The following is a 21,732-nucleotide window of genomic DNA, read 5'->3' on the forward strand; positions in this document are numbered from 1 at the left end:
GCCAAATAACCATTTTAATCACCAAAGACTTTAACTTAAATCAACTTAATCCTTAAGGTTAAACTTTAAATTAATAACTTGATTTTTATTTTGATTTGAAATTAAATAGTGATAACGATAGATAATTATTATTTAATTAATATAATTACTCGGGTAATTATAATTGCCTTCAAATGTCGTTTTGTCAAAAGTTGGCTAAATTTACAATTTAGTCCCTGAACTTATTGTATAACGTAATTAAGTGGATCATTGGTTGATTATTCTAAATTTTGTCTTAAGTATAAACAAAAGCAATTAAATTGAATTCAAATATCAAATTGGCAAAAGTACCGTTTAGTCCCTAATTGGCTAAAGTGCAGTTTAGTCCCTAAACTTTTATTTGACTTATTTAATTAAGTTTTTGGGTTGTAACTTAGGTTATTTGATTTCGAAGTTGTTGAGTTCTGTTTTAATGATTTATTATTTTATTTATTATTTTTATAAATATAAACTCGGGTTTATATTTGATAAATGTTTTGGGTCGGGTTAGACTTGGGTCACTCGACAAGTGAGGTTAACTTGGTAGTTACTAGTAACTCGGTTAACCCACTATTTGGAAATTAATTATTATTTAAAAATTAGTAAATAATATATTTTTAAATTGGATTTTTAAGCGAGAACTCAATGGACTTGTAATTAATTGTGCATTGTTGCCTTTGGGTATTTTTGTGTTGTTTTGGATTATTTATTCCGACGTGTTATTTGTGCTAGTCCTATGTGGTGTCTAGTACTCTCTAGAGTTAGGGTCTGATTTTAATAATTATTTTATTTGTCTAGACTCGTCTACTGTTCGTGCTTCAGAGGCGAACCACAGTTAGTTGCTTGCCGGTATTCACGTGGATTAGCAAGCAGTGAGTTTATATTTACTATTTACCGCTTTATTAAGTAAATTGTTATTTTAATATTAAATATATATATACTGTACGTATATTTCGAACTGTTTTTATATTATGGCTCTTAGTTGGAACATGCTACCTAATGGGCATCATTAGGACTGCGTGCGCACCGGTAATGATCTGGGAAAGGTAATTATGGTAATGTGGTAACTCGGTGTGAGCATAGCTCTCGGGACCAAGTAGAGTAACTCGGTGTAGCTCAGCTCTCGGGACTCTGGTATAAGTGTGGTCAGTGGTAACTCGGTGTAGCTCAGCTCTCGGGACCAGACCTATTGGATTATGGTTATATTTAGAATTGTGGATTAGGGTTCCAACTATTATCTGTAATATCGTTATTAAATGTTTTAAACGTTTTAAAGGTTTTCTACTTAATAAATGTAAATAGTGGTATGAACTCATCTCAGTATATCTGACCCCGTTGATTTCCTAATTTTCCCCAGGGTTATGATCTGAGAGAGTCTGGTGATCTCCGCATTTACTTTTACTCGGAGGTTCCATTTATTTTAGTAAAACTGTAAAACTGTTTTATTCTTAGACCGCAGTAGTAACTAGACGTTTTTATTGTTATTATATCTTTGTCGGATTGGTTCGACTGGTTTTATTGCTTTGGCATGTTATATCATTTACTTGGATTTATGATAAATCTATTTTAGACTCGGAATTGGATAAGCATGTTATATTAACTGATGAATATTATAACTGCTAGATTTAGGCTGAAGTCTCGTTTGCCCCCGAGCATTGGTTTTCTGCAGGTATAATTGAATTGTATGTTTAGAGAAGGCTAGCTACGGGTTTCGGTACTACATTACCCATACCCTAGCGCCGGTCGCGATTCATGAAAATGGGTCGTGACAAACTTGGTATCAGAGCTTTGGTTTCAAACCAAGGCCATTGCTTGCTATGTGTTTACTCTGTTAAGTATTGTTGTGTCTTAGGAACTACTGCGGAATTAGGATTCGTGTCTTGTCTTTTAAACGTCATCATTTGTTTTCAAACCTTCAGCCTACATCCTATAGGTGATGTCTGTCAGTCCTTATTTGGTCTTGATGCTTTGATTGACAATTTATTTCACTTGGATGTTAATTGCTGTGTTTTATCATGTTGAGATTATTTTACTTGGGTGATTATAATTGCTTTTGATTTCTCGGGAAATCATAGGTTGGTAAATTTTCCTAAAGACTCATACTTGGGTATGATGTTTGATAAAATTTATGGTAATGTTACAGTTATTTTACGTGATGCGTTGAACTGCTTTTGCCTTGTTAATAAAGTACATCTTGGCTTTGGCCTCAATTGTTGATGTTATATGTGATCGTATGTTGGACGTTAGCCTTATTTTTCAATTAAAGAGATTTTGGGTTAAACCTTAAAAACGTGTTTGATGGTCATGCATTGTTTGACCACATGTTGATTTAGAGATTTTTATCGAGAATATTGTTTTATCCGATTTGTATTTCGGCATAGAATTATAAGAGAAGTTTAAATTTAAATTCTTAAAAAGATGGTTTTTGGTTCAGTTGCCAGTAAATATTTTGAAATATTATGTTTGGTCTGGTGTTAACAAGCGATGGTTTCAAATGATGTTTTATGAGATAAGTCATTGTTTTAAGAATTTAACGTTGAAGTTATTTTATCATGCTGTAGTATGCCAGCATTTTAAATTTTTGGGATTTACAGAATAGATGTTTGAAATCAAAGATTTCTCACTTGAGTTTTAAATTACCGTTTAGCGGTTGGTTTAAATTGAGCTCCCAAAATTTGAAGGGATGGAAATTTTATTAAAATACTTTTCCGGATTTATAAATATTTTAAATACGTTTTATAAACGATTGTTTTGGGTTCGACTTGGGTCACCCAAATTTAGGAGTTGAGCTTGATAGTTGTAATGACTCGGCTAGCTCGATAATTTTATTGTCTGAAATTCTTGGGTATCCGTTTTAAAGCAACTGATTAATAAGAAGAGATTTTTACAAAATGTGATTTTGTTTTAAACTTGGGGCTCAGCAAAATTTGGAAGTTTTCGTATTTGTTTTTAATTTCAAAACGAATTTTGAAGCGTACTATTAAAGGACGATATATTTACATGGTAAATTTATAATGAGATTTCAAGGAAATGTTGTGGCATATCCTGATTTGTTTTAAGAATGCTTGAGTAAATTGTGTTCAATGGCATGGTTTCGTGGTTTTCGATTTTCAGATTTGTTATCTTGTGAACATTATTTGTGTTTTATAACTCGCTTGTCTGTTGGACTAAGTTGATTGTTTTAGTTTTGTCTCTTCGTGCGGTGTAGCACGTGAGATGATCTAATCATGTGGTTATGGTTGCCTTACCTCGATGTATAGTTTTGACCTTTGAGTAAGATCTTCTTTTAGATCTTCTTTCTCTTTTGTTCGGTTTTGGGTTGCGTCGGGCTTTGCTGTTTCTGTTTCGTGGATCGAAACCTTGGGGTTTCGATATCGAGGAATACGAGGGAAGTACTTCCTTCGGATTGGCTGATGATATCTGATTATCCTAGATCGGATATTGAAAACTCTGAACCGAGAAGATAGATCGGTGTATTAATGCACTGGTGTTCCATCAAGTCTGATGATGCGATGCGGGAGCTGGCGGTAGATTTGGTAAGAACGTTTGATGTGTTATTTCTTTGGGAATGAGTTTCAATTAGGGTTTAGGGTAGTGTGATATTTATGCAGGAGAGTTGTAACAGAATTTTAGGTTGAATTATTTTATAGCATCGAATGTTGCTAGGGTGCAAGGAATTTTGAGAAATATTTGAGGTTATCGAGTGCACATCTCACAGAGTGCAACGTCTAGCAAATGTTTTATTAAGAAATGGATTTCAAAGATTGATTTGCTGAAATTTGAAATATTTTCAACACGTAATTGTGCCCAGACATATCATGAACATGCATGTTGAATGTCATGAATAGGGTTGCATTGAACACAGAGTATGTTCACTAAACTATAAGATAAATTAATAATTAATACATGCACAATAGTACATGCATCACGTGCATAGAAATTATTAGGGTTGGATGCAACTCTTTGGGGATGAGAGATGTCATCACCCTGGCGCACAATTATGTAAAATAGATTTTATCGATAAAGTGTTTTTAGAAAGATGTCTTAGAACAAACTCGCGAGTCCCTTTGGGGTAAATGTATTTATAAAGCTGTGGAATTTCAAATGATTTTGAAACTGTTACCGGAAGGTAGCTAGACAAATACTCTGTGATGATGATGATGGTTATTAGATGTTTTTGCTGTGAGATTATGGTCTGTAGAATCAGAATCTTGTGGTGGTGAGTAAGAATGATTTTGAGGTTGCGCTCGAGACATAGTTGTGCCAAGTGTGGTTTATGGTTAGAGTCAGAGTAGGAAGAGTTCATGATAATTTTCGATTCGTGATTTAAGGATTTGTGAATTAAGGATATTGGTTTTGCTCATGTGTGTGTATACACTGTATTTTTAAAAGAAACCTTATCTTTCCAGATTGAAATTGTCCAAAGTATTTTGGTGTACTGATATAAGGTAGGTTTATAAACAAGAGATTTACATTGCTGATTTTATCTTTCTGAGAAAAGGGAGAAGTTTTGTCAAAATTGATTTAAAAGAGATAATAAATTTTTTCGCTTAAGCGATGTCTTCATATGGTGTTTTGTTTGAGAAAATTTAGAAGCGCTTTAAAATTTTGGTATGTTTGAAACATCAATGTGTATTTTGAATACGGAAAATTCTGCCACAGTTGGCTTTTTAAGTATAAATTATTTAAAGAGTGTTTTAACGAGTTTGATTTAAGAGAACATAAATTTTGACAGTCGAACTGTTTATAAATTTGCAAATATATTAGAAGTAAGAAAAAAAAAAAAAAAAAAAAAATTCAGATTTTAAAATGTGGAGGTTTTGAAATTTTTTCAAGGGTTTGCTAAACCGATGGTTTTTGAATGATAAAAGTATCCCGTTTTTTTTTTGAATGCAAAAGAAGGTGTAAGACGTTGAGTCTTTTAAATAGGGTGGAAAATTTTCTGTATATAAAATATTAGTATTAAAAGATTTTATAGGTTTTGAGCATAACTAACTATCCGGTCGAAGTAAACTAGTCGTTTTGATCTCTCGTTGTATACGAGACTGTAGTCAATTGATTGAATAATTTTGAGGATTTGAGTTCGATTTGGTTATATGAGATAGTTGATTTAAAAAGATCGAAATCGCGGTTAATAGGTTTCGACAACCATGATTGGTTGATCGATTTTGTTATAGAGGGTATTATCGTAATGATGGATATCGTTGGGTCAGTTGTTGAACCCTTGGTTGGCGACAAAATTTTATGTTGTCAGATGCAGTCAATGTTTAGAGTAGTCGTGGCGTTATGTTTCTGAGTGATTGGAAGAATCATTATGATGGATATTGGCTATCATTGAAATATAATTTATTTTGTTATCATGAGAGAGGTTCGCTTTTCTCTGAATTGCGATATGAGTTTTTGTGTTGTCGTTTCACAAGTTAATAGTATTATCGAGCTGGTACCAATCGTTAAGATTAGATGATTATTATAATGTTTGTTTGGGAACCGAAATATTATCTGAAGTTATTGGGTTTTGATGTCGGTCATTTTGATGTCGAGATATTATAAGAGGATATAAGAAATTATTTTAGAACGATAGATTCTGACAGCTATGTTGCAGTGTTATTGTTTTGTTAAGGCTAAAGAGTTTAGATTTTGGAGAACAACAGTTGAGTTAGCGCTTAGTCTTATAGTGGACACTGGAAATTTTATAATAGTTAGGTCTCGAACTGGTTTTGGAAACCACTCCGGTATATAGTAATTGTGGCTCCCAGTTGAATAATTGTTGATTATTCACATTGTATTGATCGAGTGATTGTTGGAGCACCGAATTGATAGGATCCAAATTTTACGCTTATGTGTGTTGTAATCGTTATATTGCAAAGGGAAAAGGTGCAAAAATGACCCTAATGTATAGCCCGCGTCTCATGTTGGCACCTTATGTATTTCGGATCTCAAATATGACCCTAACGTCTTGAAAAAGTATCAAAAATGACCCTTCCGTTAACATTTCCGTTTAACGCCGTACACATTTCTGTTTAACGGTGTCTATTTTTTGTGTTTTTTTGATACTTTTTCACAACGTTAGGGTCATATTTGAGATCCGAAATACATGAAGTGCCAACAAGAGACACGTGGTATACATGAGGGTCATTTTTATACCTTTTCCCTATTGCAAATCAGTTTCAGATTTGGGATTAGAGGTTCGTTTTGGCGTTAAGGAAAGTTGGCGCCGAGGTATATTGGCCCTTATGAGATTTTAGAGAGGATAGGAGCTGTGGCTTATCGTCTGGTTCTGCCGCCAGACATGTCGTTAGTACATCCTGTGTTTCATGTTTCTATGTTGAGAAAGTGCATTTCTGATCCTTCGCACGTGATTGTGCCTCAGAGTGTTGAGATTGACCAGGAGCTGTCCTATGAGGAGCAGCCAGTTGAGATTGTTGATACGCAAGTGCGTAAATTGCGGAACAAGGAGATTCCGATGGTCAAAGTTCTCTGGCGCAATCATTCTGTAGAGGAGTGCACTTGGGAGACCGAGTCGGATATGCGGAAACGTTATCCTTTCCTTTTTCCTTGAGGTATGTGTGTCCTTGCTTATGTGTCTATAGTTACTTGTTTCTATGTGCTTTATGTGTTGTTATGATTTTAGATAGTTACGTTTTAATTCGAGGACGAATTTTTATTAAGTTGGGGAGAATGTAATATCCCGTATTTTTCTGTCATTATTTTTTTTTAAATTATTTTAAATGTTATTTTATTTTATTTTACATTCCGCCAAACTTTAGGTAATTTATTATTATTTTTATTAAATATTTTAATTTAATTTAATTGGAATCACTCGTTGATTCGGTCAGGATTCGATTCATATTGCGTTGGTATTATTAAATCTTAAAAGAAATAAAAACAAAATAAAAACAAAAGAAAAAGAGGAGTTAAAATGAAATAAGATTCATGCATGATATCCATGCAATTCACGTTGTCCATTTTCCTTCTTAAGGCTTAATTAAGCCCATTTTTTTGTTTTAACATAACAAGCCCATTTTTATTTTTAACCTTCAATATAAGAACCAGAAACAATGCCGCTACACCTGAGACCCTCATATTCTGTTACTGAATTTCTTTTCTTTTCCAACCCTATAAGTACGTAATACTCCACGATTCATCCATTCCTTATTTTCATAAACCCTAGCCATCATTATTCATTCGATTCTCCGAGAATTTACACTACAATTATTCTCCAAATTTCTTGGTTTTCATCGGTAAGTTTTCTATCTTTAATTTCAGTTTAAGCCTTATAACGGCAACTCCGTATAATTGAATCGTACTCATTCGTTTCTAGGTCGAAATCAAAACTGTTTGATCTCAGGCGTCCTAGACTCGTATACCTTCGATTCGATTCGTTCGCTTCGCTTAACGGTACGCCGTTGATCTCGTTATTTTGCCGTTCGATTTATCGCTTTTAGTTTTCCATTTACTGTTCTTGATTTCTCTTGGTTTCTGCCGAATGTTTCTATCTTCCTTTGGCCATGGGTTTGATTGTTTGGATTAAAATCTCTTAGTATGTTAGTCTTATATCATTTTGAGCTATTGGTTGTGGTTTGAATCCACCATTTTGGATTCATCGACGTTTGAGGATTCTCGGTTTTGTGGTTTATCAATTGCTGTGTTGTGAAACTAGGGTATATTGTGTTGATCTTGATAAGTTATGTTTGTTAAAGGTTTTGAGATTGTTATTTGAAGGTTGATTGTTCATGTCTCTGTTTTTGGGTTTTGAAGTTTGGAAATTAATTGGTGTTTTGGCTTCTGCATTTGGTTTGGGCATGGCGGGTACTGTTTGTTTAAATTAGGAAGATGATTGGCCAAATAACCATTTTAATCACCAAAGACTTTAACTTAAATCAACTTAATCCTTAAGGTTAAACTTTAAATTAATAACTTGATTTTTATTTTGATTTGAAATTAAATAGTGATAACGATAGATAATTATTATTTAATTAATATAATTACTCGGGTAATTATAATTGCCTTCAAATGTCGTTTTGTCAAAAGTTGGCTAAATTTACAATTTAGTCCCTGAACTTATTGTATAACGTAATTAAGTGGATCATTGGTTGATTATTCTAAATTTTGTCTTAAGTATAAACAAAAGCAATTAAATTGAATTCAAATATCAAATTGGCAAAAGTACCGTTTAGTCCCTAATTGGCTAAAGTGCAGTTTAGTCCCTAAACTTTTATTTGACTTATTTAATTAAGTTTTTGGGTTGTAACTTAGGTTATTTGATTTCGAAGTTGTTGAGTTCTGTTTTAATGATTTATTATTTTATTTATTATTTTTATAAATATAAACTCGGGTTTATATTTGATAAATGTTTTGGGTCGGGTTAGACTTGGGTCACTCGACAAGTGAGGTTAACTTGGTAGTTACTAGTAACTCGGTTAACCCACTATTTGGAAATTAATTATTATTTAAAAATTAGTAAATAATATATTTTTAAATAGGATTTTTAAGCGAGAACTCAATGGACTTGTAATTAATTGTGCATTGTTGCCTTTGGGTATTTTTGTGTTGTTTTGGATTATTTATTCCGACGTGTTATTTGTGCTAGTCCTATGTGGTGTCTAGTACTCTCTAGAGTTAGGGTCTGATTTTAATAATTATTTTATTTGTCTAGACTCGTCTACTGTTCGTGCTTCAGAGGCGAACCACAGTTAGTTGCTTGCCGGTATTCACGTGGATTAGCAAGCAGTGAGTTTATATTTACTATTTACCGCTTTATTAAGTAAATTGTTATTTTAATATTAAATATATATATACTGTACGTATATTTCGAACTGTTTTTATATTATGGCTCTTAGTTGGAACATGCTACCTAATGGGCATCATTAGGACTGCGTGCGCACCGGTAATGATCTGGGAAAGGTAATTATGGTAATGTGGTAACTCGGTGTGAGCATAGCTCTCGGGACCAAGTAGAGTAACTCGGTGTAGCTCAGCTCTCGGGTCTCTGGTATAAGTGTGGTCAGTGGTAACTCGGTGTAGCTCAGCTCTCGGGACCAGACCTATTGGATTATGGTTATATTTAGAATTGTGGATTAGGGTTCCAACTATTATCTGTAATATCGTTATTAAATGTTTTAAACGTTTTAAAGGTTTTCTACTTAATAAATGTAAATAGTGGTATGAACTCATCTCAGTATATCTGACCCCGTTGATTTCCTAATTTTCCCCAGGGTTATGATCTGAGAGAGTCTGGTGATCTCCGCATTTACTTTTACTCGGAGGTTCCATTTATTTTAGTAAAACTGTAAAACTGTTTTATTCTTAGACCGCAGTAGTAACTAGACGTTTTTATTGTTATTATATCTTTGTCGGATTGGTTCGACTGGTTTTATTGCTTTGGCATGTTATATCATTTACTTGGATTTATGATAAATCTATTTTAGACTCGGAATTGGATAAGCATGTTATATTAACTGATGAATATTATAACTGCTAGATTTAGGCTGAAGTCTCGTTTGCCCCCGAGCATTGGTTTTCTGCAGGTATAATTGAATTGTATGTTTAGAGAAGGCTAGCTACGGGTTTCGGTACTACATTACCCATACCCTAGCGCCGGTCGCGATTCATGAAAATGGGTCGTGACAATGGTGGATGAGGGCATTGTACTCGGGCATCGGATATCGGAAGCGGGAATCGAAGTGGATAGGGCAAAGACATCGGTTATTGAGAAATTAGTCGCTCCGGCTACGGTTAAGGGAGTCCGGGCATTCTTGGGCCATGCGGGGTTTTATCGGCGTTTATCAAAGATTTTTCATCTATTGCAAGGCCCCTAACGAGTTTGTTAGTAAAGGATGCTTCCTTTGATTTTACCAAGGAATGTCACGAGGCCTTCGAGAAATTGAAAGAGGCTCTTGTGACCGCACCTATTATCTCATCTCCGGATTGGAGTTTGCCCTTTGAGCTTATGTGTGATGCAAGCGACCAAGCTTTGGGGTGCGTATTGGGTCAAAGAAAGGACAAGAAGGTGCATGTGATATACTATGCTAGCCGAACCATGGCGGGAGCTCAACTCAATTATACCACTACCGAGAAGGAGATGTTGGCGGTAGTCTTTGCTCTAGATAAGTTTCGGCAATACTTGCTCGGCTCCAAGTGCATTATTTACACCGACCATGCCGCCTTGAAGTACCTATTCACAAAGCAAGATGCCAAACCAAGACTCATCCGATGGATCCTTCTCATGCAAGAGTTTGATATAGAAATCCGGGATAAAAAGGGCACGGAAAATGTGGTGGCGGACCACCTATCGAGATTTGAAAATCCGGAGCCTATTCCTATTGGCATGGAGATTAATGAGTGGTTTCCGGATGAGACACTTATGGTGATTCGGGAGGTAGAAACACCGTGGTATGCCGATATAGCTAACTTTCTTGCCTCTAATGTCATGCCTCCGGATTTGACACACCACCAAAGGAAGAAATTCCTCTCCGATGCTAAGAGATTTCTTTGGGATGAGCCATATTTGTTTAAGGAATGTGGAGACGGGATGTTGAGGCGATGTGTCGCTTTGAAGGAGATGATGCCTATTTTGGAGGCTTGTCACACATCCGATTATGCCGGTCACTACGGAGTGGCGAGAACCGCCGCTAAGGTTTTGGAGAGCGGATTCTTTTGGCCCACATTATTCTGCGATGCCAAAGACTTTGTGAGCCATTGTGATAGGTGTCAACGGGTTGGCAATATTTCAAAGAGGGATGAGATGCCATTGACCTCCGTGCAAGAGGTAGAGATATTTGATGTATGGGGGATTGACTTCATGGGGCCGTTTCCAATGTCGCATGGGAACCTATATATCTTAGTCGGCGTGTGCTATGTTTCGAAGTGGGTAAAAGCGGAGGCCTTGCCTACAAATGATGCCAAAGTGGTTTTGAAGTTAAGCGTTTGATGAATAGGTTTGGCACCCCGAGAATTATCATTAGTGACGGTGGCTCACATTTTTGCAACCGGCAATTCGATGCCTTGATGAAGAAATACAATGTGTACCATCGGGTTGCTACCCCCTATCACCCACAAACGAGCGGGCAAGTTGAGGTCTCCAACCGAGAGTTGAAACGGATACTCGAGAAGACGGTGAATGGCACTCGTAAGGATTGGAGCTTGAAGCTTGATGATGCACTATGGGCATATCGCACGGCATTCAAAACGCCTTTAGGGATGACCCCCTATCGCATTGTGTATGGTAAGGCGTGCCATTTGCCTTTGGAATTGGAGCACCGGGCTTATTGGGCGATTAAAAAGTTGAACTTTGACCTTAAGGCGGCGGGGGAAAAACGTTTGTTGCAATTGAACGAATTGGAAGAATTCCGGTTCTCGGCATATGAAAATGCAAAACTCTATAAGGAGAAGACCAAGCGTTGGCATGACGCCCACATTTCCCCCAAAAGCTTTGAGGTAGGAGCTTATGTTTTAGTGTACAATTCACGGTTGAGGCTATTTCCGGGCAAGCTTAAGTCCCGATGGAGTGGGCCATTCAAAATTCGGAGCGTGGCAAGTCACGGAGCCATCGAGTTAGAAAACCAAGGAGGTGAAACGTTTAAGTTCAACGGACACCGTTGCAAGCCTTACTTGGGACCTTTGACGGATCAAATTGGGGAGCAATGTTACCTCGACCCACCCACTTGAGTTCGCCATGTGATAGTCGAGCTTTCGACTTTAAACAAGCGCACTCGGGAGGCAATCCCGAGAGGTTCGATTTCCTTTCTCGTTTAGTTTTCATCTTGTTAGTATTTTAATTTTAGTATTTTTATTTGAGTTATTTATGTCTTTTTGTTCGAGATAACTTCGGGGTATTTTCATTGTTTGTGATGTGTAGGAATTCATTTTTTTGAGATTTGTGAAAAAAATTCAGTTTTTGGCATGTCTTGATCGAGAAGCACTTTTAAGTGGTGCTTCTCGACCAAGACATGAAGGCCACTTTTCGACGAAGCCAATTCATCATTGCTTCTCGATCGAGAAGCACCACTTAAAGAGCTTCTCGATCGAGAAGCACACTGCAGTGCCAAATTGAATTTTTTTCTCACAAATTTCGAAATTCAACTAGTCAAAGCACATGGATTGATGACGTGGCAACAATCCAAGCCATTCACAAGAAGCACACTTCACATGGATCACCAAAACAAGAAAATCTCATCCATTGAAATCCAAAGGAGAATTTTTTGCCTTTTAAGAACACCTCCCGTTCCATCTTCTTCCCCACTTTTTACCTAAATTAGAAAAAACAAATACTCCATAGCTTTCTTCTCCAAAAATCCGGCCTCCACCATCAACTCCGACCACCATCACCCTCCTAAGCATCAATCTACCCACTTTTCTTCACCAAATCATGAAGAAAGCCACCAAACCAAGCGGGTCTCACCAAGCCCCAAGTTCCGCTCAAGAACCACGACCACAACGTGCTTCACGCCGGAAAGCAGCCGCCGCCGGACCAAATTCCACCACGGCTTTAACTCGCCAATTTAATGCTCCCTTTGAAATCCGTAGTGCCGAAGAAGGGAAAAAGTATGAAGCTTTGAAGGAACGCGGTTTGGCAATCCCATTCGGAATTTGTTGGAATTCCATGAGGGATTTGGGTTTAGAAGAAGAAGTGAAGCGTCACTTGGCGGTGTTGGGTTTGCAATTCATGGCGAAACTCTCTCATGATGTCTTTGAAGAATTGGTATATGAATTTTTCACCACCTTGGAACCCCTCCCTCAATGCCCGGGAGACATGAGATTTCGATTGCGAAATGAGAGTTGGAGTCTCACTAAGGGTGACTTGACTAGGTATTTCCGCTTGCGGAATTCGGGTTTGAAGGCGACACCATCATGGTTTGATTGGGACGCGGCATGGCGTGAGTTATCCGATAAAGAGGTGTTCCGGGCAAGGGTGTCGAAGGTAAACGACATAAAAGATACGGCTTTGGTGGTGGTAATCAAGTGGTTAGGCCACACTTTTGGGGGGCGAACCGAGTACAACAAGGTGGGCGAAAGCGAGTTATTCATGTTGAACGCGATTATGCACCCCGAGGTGGAAGCATATCAAGTGGATTCGGCGGAAATGCTTTATCGGAAGTTGCAAGCGGTCCCGGACAATACCACACCTCTTGGGTTTGCTTCACTCGTGTATTTTTTGGCACAACGCAAAGGCTTAACCGATACCTCCGACTACACCTACACGGCTCCGAGAATGATTAACACGGAGCATTTGGAGCGGGCTAAGTATGTTCACAATGGTGTAGTCCTTCCTTACTACAAGCATCCGGCTTGGGTTAAGGAGCATGGAGCGGAGGCGGCTCGTAGAGCGGAATTTGGGGAGGAAGCCGAGTTTGTGCCCGAGGAAATCCCACCGCCGGCTCCGAGAAGGCAAAAGGAGCAACCACGAAGGAAAGGCAAGGGAGTCGAGCAATCTAGCGCTCAAGGCGAAGAAGAGGCACCGCAAGGAGGTTTTGCGGAAGCAAGTTATGGGGGGGCCGAGGCCCAATGGTCCGCTTTTGACCATCGATTTAATGAAATGGCGGATTACAACCGCCAAGCTTGGGCGGAGCAAAAAGAAATTTTGGAGCGAATGGAAACGGCCCAAAGGCGGGGAATGGCAAGAATTGAATATAAGCAAGGGCGGTTGAAAGATAAAATCGAGCGCCAAAGGACGGATTTCCGAAATTATGTGAATGGTCAAGGCATCATTGAGTGGATTGACACTCCACCTCAATCCCCCGCTACTCTGGAGTTCGACTAGCGAGATTTGCACTTTCTAACTCTCTCATACAATTTCGTGCTTTCTTTTATTTCTATGCTTTAGGGACTAAGCTAGAAATAGTGTGAGGAGGGTTGTGAAATTGTATCTCGTGTTTTATCTTGTTTATTGCTTTATGTCTTTTACTTTATGTCGTGTGTTTAGGATTGTTTAGTTTTGATTAGTTGTTTTGTGGCACCTCTAGCTCTAAATCATTGGCTTAGTATGTTGAGAGCATGATTAGTAACTTTGGTGTACGTATGAAAGTTGTCAACAATTGTTATGTCCCGATCAATGAATTTATTCAAATGTGTTTTCTAGTTTAATCAATCGAATGTCGATGCTTGCCTAATGAAATGCAATTTGTATGACATGTTTCGATAAGATTAGGGTGAATTTGAGTAATGGCTTGTGTGAATTTCGAATTTTAAGAGGTTACTTAATGCGGATTCATGATTTGTACCAAAAAGTTGAAAGAAATTTAAGTTGTGAAAATTCAGTTTTTGGCATGTCTTGATCGAGAAGCACTTTTAAGTGTTGTTTCTCGACCAAGACATGAAGGCCACTTTTCGACGAAGAGAATTTAAAATAGCTTCTCGATCGAGAAGCACTTTAAGTGGTGCTTCTCGATCGAGAAGCACACTGCTGAGACAAAAGAAACCTTACAAAAACTGAATTCTTTTTCACATTTTGGCACGTATTCATGAGAGTTAAGTTTTTGGGCATGACACCACTTTCATTTGAGCATGTTTTGAGCCTAATTGTCTTTTGTGAGTGTCCGTTGCATGCCTAATTCCTAGAACTTGCTCGGTGTCCGTTCGAGACTATATGGTTGAGTGTCGATAACTAGATGAGTATGGCATTAGGATTACCCCATTTTCTTAAAACCACTTAAAAGCCTACCCTTTACCTTTAGATTACACCCTTTGAGCCTTAGCCAAATTGTTTATTGGTTTCACCACACTTTCACACATTGTATCCCTTCAACATTTTACCTCTAAAAACACCCCAATTTGACTTGATTAACTTAAAAATTGAAAAATTTGATGCTAGCTTGATGAAAAAGAAAGAAAATGTGAACAAGTGCTTAAAAGAAAGAAAAAGAGAAAACAAACTTAGATGCCAAGAAAAGAAAAGAAAAGAAAAGAGAATAAGAAAAGCATGAAAAAGAAAACAAAGAAAATAAACAAAGGCAATCAAAAATGACAAGTTCACAAGTGCGGAAAAATTTCGAGCTAGATCGAAAGTTAGTAGTGTTTTATAAGTAAGTTTTCAAGTCAAGTTGTAGCCATATTTATCCATTTTTACCTACCCCTAACCCTTAGCCAAGTTACAACCCTTAACAAGTCCATATGATAGTTGTTGATTACCGAACTAAGTAGTGGAGTCCGGGACTAAGAGCAAGCCTATGGTGAATTTGCATATGTATTGAGCTTTACTTTCGCACCCGAAACACTTGAGTGTTAGAGTGATCCCTTGTGAGGAATGATGCCCTTACTTGATGCTTATGAACATAGTGCCATGATTTGCTAATTTTGATTAACCAATGTGTTGCATTTCCCGTAGATGATGGTAAGCTCGAGATTGTTTGACATAATGCCATATCATTAGTAGTCTCATTGTCATCGGGATATGTCATTATAATTGCATTCATCATTTGTTTGCATCGCTTTTGGTTGATGATATTAGACGATTGCATTTGTAACTTCATTGATTGGGAATTCGTTGTTGACATTTGTTCATAATTGCCAAGGTTGTTGATTGTGTTAGTAGTAAGATTCATTTCTTGCTTGAGGACAAGCAAGGGTTTAGTGTGAGGAGGTTTGATAGGAGTAGAATACTCCTAGTATTTAGATAGTTTTCGCATCGCTTTATTGCGTTTTGACATGTGTTTTTAGGTGTTTCGATTCCTTATTATGTGTGTTGGCGTTTCAGGTGATTTGGAGTGTTTGTGGAACTATTTGGGCTAAAAAGAGTGAAGAATTAAAGAAATATCAAAGTCGGAAGCTAAAGCAAAGAGTTAAAGAGAAATCAAGTTTTTAAAGCATGTCTTGGAAGAGAAGTTCATGAGCGAAAGAGAAGCTGAGAAGCAAAAGAAACATGTGTAATTTAACACATGTCTCGACCAAGACATGGTGCTTCTCGACCAAGACATGAAGGACCATTTTGCACGAAGGGTCATCAAAGGAGCTTCTCGGTCGAGAAGCTCAACTTAAATGAGCTTCTCGGCCAAGACATGGGAAAAAAGCTGAAGACGAAATTTGTTTGAAGAAAGAGCTTTAAGTGGCCCACTTCCCTTTTTAGCCCAACATCTCTTGTACTAGGGTGTTTTTATTTCCCTTTTTATCCAGACTATATAAGACACTTTATATTTTATGTTAAGAATAATTCACTTTTGTAGACAACAATTTGGAATCAATCAATTCTTTCCTTTTGCTCTCTATTTTTAAATAGAATCTTCATAGTTCTTGGTGTTCTTCATTTAATTTCCAGATTTTGCTTTATTGGGAAACTTATTAAATACAAGTATTGGTCTTTTAATTCAAGCTTCATTATCTTATTCATGTGTTTAAAGTTCATTTATCACTCCAAGGTATTTATTCTTTACTCTATGCCTAATCTTTACTATTGCTTAATTAGTAATGCCATGATGATGATTAGTAGCTAAACCCCTTGTTTGGGGGTTGTTATGATTGCCATGATTGATTAGATAGGTGATTAGGGTGAGGGTTTTTGGGTGATGTTGGTTGTTGTGCTTCTTGAGCTTAATGCTTAGAATAGGTTGGCCTCTTATTCTTTGCTATGTGGTTTAATTAGGAGGACGAGAGTTAACTAATTAGATTATACCTAGGGGAGTACATGCTTTAGACCTAGATGCATTAGCATGATCTAGGGCTATCTTGGTTGTGGAGTTTGCTTGATTAGTTGGCTTTATTAACTCTCTCGAAATCTATGAGCACGAGAGTGGATTAGATTTCGGAATTGTTAATCAAGTTTCGACTCTTCCACTTCCGGCTCGAGAGAGCGGAATTGGTTCCGTAGAATAGCTTGACCCGACCTTAGTTCCCATCACCTTAACCCAAACTACTTAGATATGACTTTGGCATGACTAGCAACCTCTAAACGCTTTACCCTTTTGTTTAAATCGCGTGTTAATTAGTTGATTGTTGATTAATTGTTTTAGTTAAGTAGCGTGTTTAAGTATTAGTTGTTTGCAAGTTATTTAACGTGAAATTCAACCATTCGTATTGTTGCTAGACGAATTGAATCGTAACCAAATTTCATTCTCATCAATTGCTCCTAGCACACTCTCCGTGGGATCGATCTCGTATTTACCGAGTATTACGAGTTGGGTTTTTACTCAACAGAAGACCATAAATCCATTAGACTCCTCTAAGAATCCCAAAAGTTTCACAAATACAACGCGGTTAGGATTGTAAGTCACAAAGTGTGCTCTCAATGCTTGTTTTCTTCAGTAACCTCCAAAATGCTCCAATTAAGCCCAAAACTCTTCAATGTTGCTCATGCGACCCTGAAATAGGTCAAGCATAATAATAAGGTGTTTATGTTCCAAAGATATACATAAATGTGCAAAATCAACATGAACAACAACAAAGGAATATGAGTATTTCTACTCCTATCAATATGTTCCAGCACCACCTTCTATTCAAAAAGTGTCTTTCCCGCCTCTAAGGAAGAAGATGCAAGACGCTACAAAAATTTGCATAATTTTTAAAAGTCTCCAAGAAGGTTCAGATCCATATCAGTTTGGTAGATGCATTGAGAGAGATGTCATATCATACCAAGTTCTTAAAGGAAATCATCATGGGCAAGTGGAATTGGGCAGAGAACTATTGTTCAGTCATTTTGAGCAAGCTACCAAAACACCTCAAAAACCTAGGGAGTTTCATTATCCCTTGTACAGTTGGAGGGTTGCAATCTGTGAATTGTCTTTGCAATATAGGTGTGAGCATAAATTTGACGTCAATATCCTTATTTAGACAACATTTCGAAGAACATCATATGAAGCATACCTCAATGAAGTTGTATCTAGCTGACCGTTCTCACAAAAAGTTGCATGGAGTTATAGAGGATGTTTTAATGAAGGTCGACACATTATGTTTCCCGGTAAATTTTGTTGTCTTCAACTATGAAGTCAATAGCAAATGCCAAGTAATTCTTTGTCGATCATTCATGAACACGAGGAGAGCTTACACTCCAGAAAGGGAGTGATAGCATGGAGTTTGACATGAAGAAGAGCATATGAAACCCGATTGTTGATGGAACATGTATGCAAGTTACTTAGAGTAAGAAGGAAGATCAAGAGAACTCTGCTCCAAAAAAGGAGTTTCCTACCCTTAAGCGCATGTAAGCATACAATCAAGAGTGCATCTATAAAACCTCCACCTCTTGGCAGCCCACAGAAGAACAAATAAAAACAATGGGCAGGGTGGAAGTTAAGACTCTTTGATAAGGTTGGCGATGAAGGACCATTACCGTCGGAGAACCACAGTATCGTAAGTGTGTCACGATTAACTCTTTTCGAGTGCCCTCATGTCCAAAGGTAAGCTGTTAACTAAATAGAGAGGGCCTTTCAAACGCCGGCGCAACGTTGTCTGAGATTGGTTGAATTGGAAGATACATATGGCGAGACGTTCAAGATCTATGAACAACTAGGTCGATGCCCGCGCGTTGCGCGGGTGATTTTAATAATTTTAAAAAATATTCTCTATATCATATATAATTTGTGAATATGATAAATTTCATAAGTTTTAAATATAATAAAAAATCTTCAAATTTCATATATTTAAGGGTTAATTACATATAAAATCACCACCTTTACACGAATTTTCAAAAATAACACGACCTTTAAAACGTGTCAATTCAGGGCATCACCTTTCATTTCTTTTCAAAAACAAAATGAGCACGTTTTTTGATAAAATTTTGCTGACTTGGACAGCCGATGAGAGTCTCACGTGTCACGCCACGTCAGCAAAAATGACACTAAAAATGTGCCCGTGTTATTTTTGAAAAGAAATAAAAGGTGGTGCCCTGAATTGCAACGTTTTAAAGGTCGTGTTATTTTTGCAATTTCGTGTAAAGGTGATGATTTTATATGTAATTAACCCTATATTTAATACACTAATAAAAATTTGTCATATTTCATATCTTTTAAACATAAATTAGAACTACTCATAAAATTTAAGAAACTTTATAACTAAAATTCATTAAATTTCATAACCAAAACTATAAAATATTTAATAAGATTAAATTTTAATCACTTTTATTTAATTTAAATAACATTTCATATTTCATAACATATAAATAATAATATTATAATTAAACATTTAAAATTCATAATCAATTTTTTTATTAACGTACTGGTTTTTTTTAAATATAATAAAAAAATAAGACACACGTCATATAAATGAATAAAAAACACATTTGATGGAAAATAAATTGTCAACCTTAAATCAATTCAATGCAAAACATAAAATCTTTTATGTTGAATTGTTTTGATGAATCTCATAAGATCAACATTATCATTGAAATAATATTAATTACAATTGTATGGTTCATGTCTAAAACATATATATTTCAATGGCATTTTTTTTACCGAAATATTTCAATGGCATTCAATCCTTATTTCTTTGAATTTTTTAGCAAGTTAGGCCACATGTCACCAAAACAAATTAAAATACAACAACCATACACATAAATAAACAATATCAAAATGATAGACGATACTTACTCCAAGCGTACTTCATTATAATTAAAAACTCTTGTATTGCGGAAAACAGTTGCATGAGATAATATCAAGTATGAATAGATATAAGAAACTATAAAAAAAACCCATGTTTGTTTATGATTAAGGATGTGCATGGATTTATATATATATTTATGTATTTCATGACAAAAAAGTTGTAATTAATTGAAAACTATAAAAAGTTAGATGTTATACAAAATTTATTTTTAAAAATATGAAAAGTTAAAAACAATTATTTAATGCATTTATTTTCATAATCTATAAATATTAATAATATTTAAAAACTCTTAATATTATATAACTTATAAACATAAATAGAAACTCTTAAAATTTTATAACCATCGCATTTACAAAATTCTATAACTTTAAATTTTAATAAACTAAATTTAATTTTAAAATTATTCATATTTTTAGCATACTAGTTTCGCATTACGTGCTATGCACGTGGCTCGTAACGTAACTCGTCAATGTACATATTAGTAAATTTATTATAATTATATTAATTTTTTATATATAATTAATATTAAATTAGTTAAGAGTTTTTGTAAAAGTAAATATAATATATTCGGTTATTAATTTTTTTTCCATACTGAATTTATTCTTCTTTTGGTTTTATAATAACCAGAAATCAAGGAATGACTGGGTGGTGGATGGCGATCGTAATACGAGATTTTTTCATGAGAAGGTGAGTGAGAGACAGAGATGGAATAGAATTTCTTTTCTTATCAACTCTGATGGTGAGGTTATTGAGGATCAGTGTGTTTTGAAGCAAATGACAACCGTGTATTTTTCTAAGCTGTATACCAAGAGCAGTACTCCAGAAAGACCTTTTCCTATTAATGGCAAGTTCCCGATTATTGATCAGAAGCTTTTAGAGGATTTGGAGAAAACTGTGCATTCTGAGGAGATTAGAAAAGCTCTTTGGGATATGAGTCCGTTAAAGGCCCCGGGTGTTGATGGATTACATACGATGTTTTATCAGAGCCAATGGGATGTGGTGGGTGATAGTGTATGTACCTTTGTGAAAGGCATTTTTAATGGTGATCAAATTCCCGAGATGGTGAATCGTACTTTGATCACTTTAATCCCGAAGTGTGCCAATCCGGATTCTATCAAGTCTTTTAGACTAATTAGTTTATGTAATGTTTCTTATAAAATCATTACTAAACTTATTGCTAATAGACTCAAAGTTATCATGCCTCATATTTTTAGTCCGGCTCAAACTAGTTTTGTAGTGGGGCGTCACATCACTGATAATACTATTTTGGCGCAAGAGGCGTTACATTCCATGAGGAAAAAGAAAGGGTGCAAAGGTGTTATGGCCATTAAAATAGATTTGGAGAAAGCGTATGATAAAATATCGTGGAATTTCCTTAGAGATACTCTTACCGAGGCAGGTATTCCGGTTTACCTTTTGAATGTAATTATGAATTGTGTGTCTACGCCATCCATGAGTATTCTTTGGAATGGAAGCCCTTTGGAGTCTTTTCATCCATCGTGTGGGTTACGGCAAGGTAACCCGCTATATCCTTATCTCTTTGTTCTGTGTATTGAAAGACTCGTCCATCTCATATCACATGAGTGTGACAACCGCAAATGGAAGCCGCTGAAAATGAGCCGCAAGTGTCCTCCCTTGTCGTATTTATTTTTTGCAGACGATTTACTTCTCTTTTATGAGGCATCTATGGAGCAAGCGGGAGTGGTAAATCAGGTACTAAATTCGTTTTGTGAAGCCTCAGGTCAACGGATCAATAGCGAGAAAACGAAAGTGTTATTTTCTATAAATGTTCCTACTCGTCTAGGAAACGACATTGCTGCCAAGCTAGGGTTTGATTCCACGATGGATTTGGGGAATTATCTGGGCATTCCTTTATTACATGGCAGATTAACAAAAAAACATACTAGAGGTATGATGCAGCAGATTAAATTGAGGTTATCAAACTGGAAAGTAAAGTCTCTGGCTATGGCGGGTAGAGCTACATTAGCAAAATCAGTGTTGGCAGCAATCCCTCTCTATTCCATGCAATCTTTGGCTCTTCCAAAAGGTGACTGTGACGATATCGAACTCCTTTGTAGAAAGTTTCTCTGGGGCAGTTCAGAGGAAGGGCGAAAGGTGAACTTGGTCCATTGGTCTAACGTCTGCAAGCCGAAAAAGTATGGAGGTCTAGGGTTCAAAAACTTGACGTCTATG

The sequence above is a fragment of the Mercurialis annua genome, linkage group LG2 (genome assembly GCF_937616625.2).
Source record: "Mercurialis annua linkage group LG2, ddMerAnnu1.2, whole genome shotgun sequence".
In the NCBI taxonomy this organism is placed as follows: domain Eukaryota; kingdom Viridiplantae; phylum Streptophyta; class Magnoliopsida; order Malpighiales; family Euphorbiaceae; genus Mercurialis; species Mercurialis annua.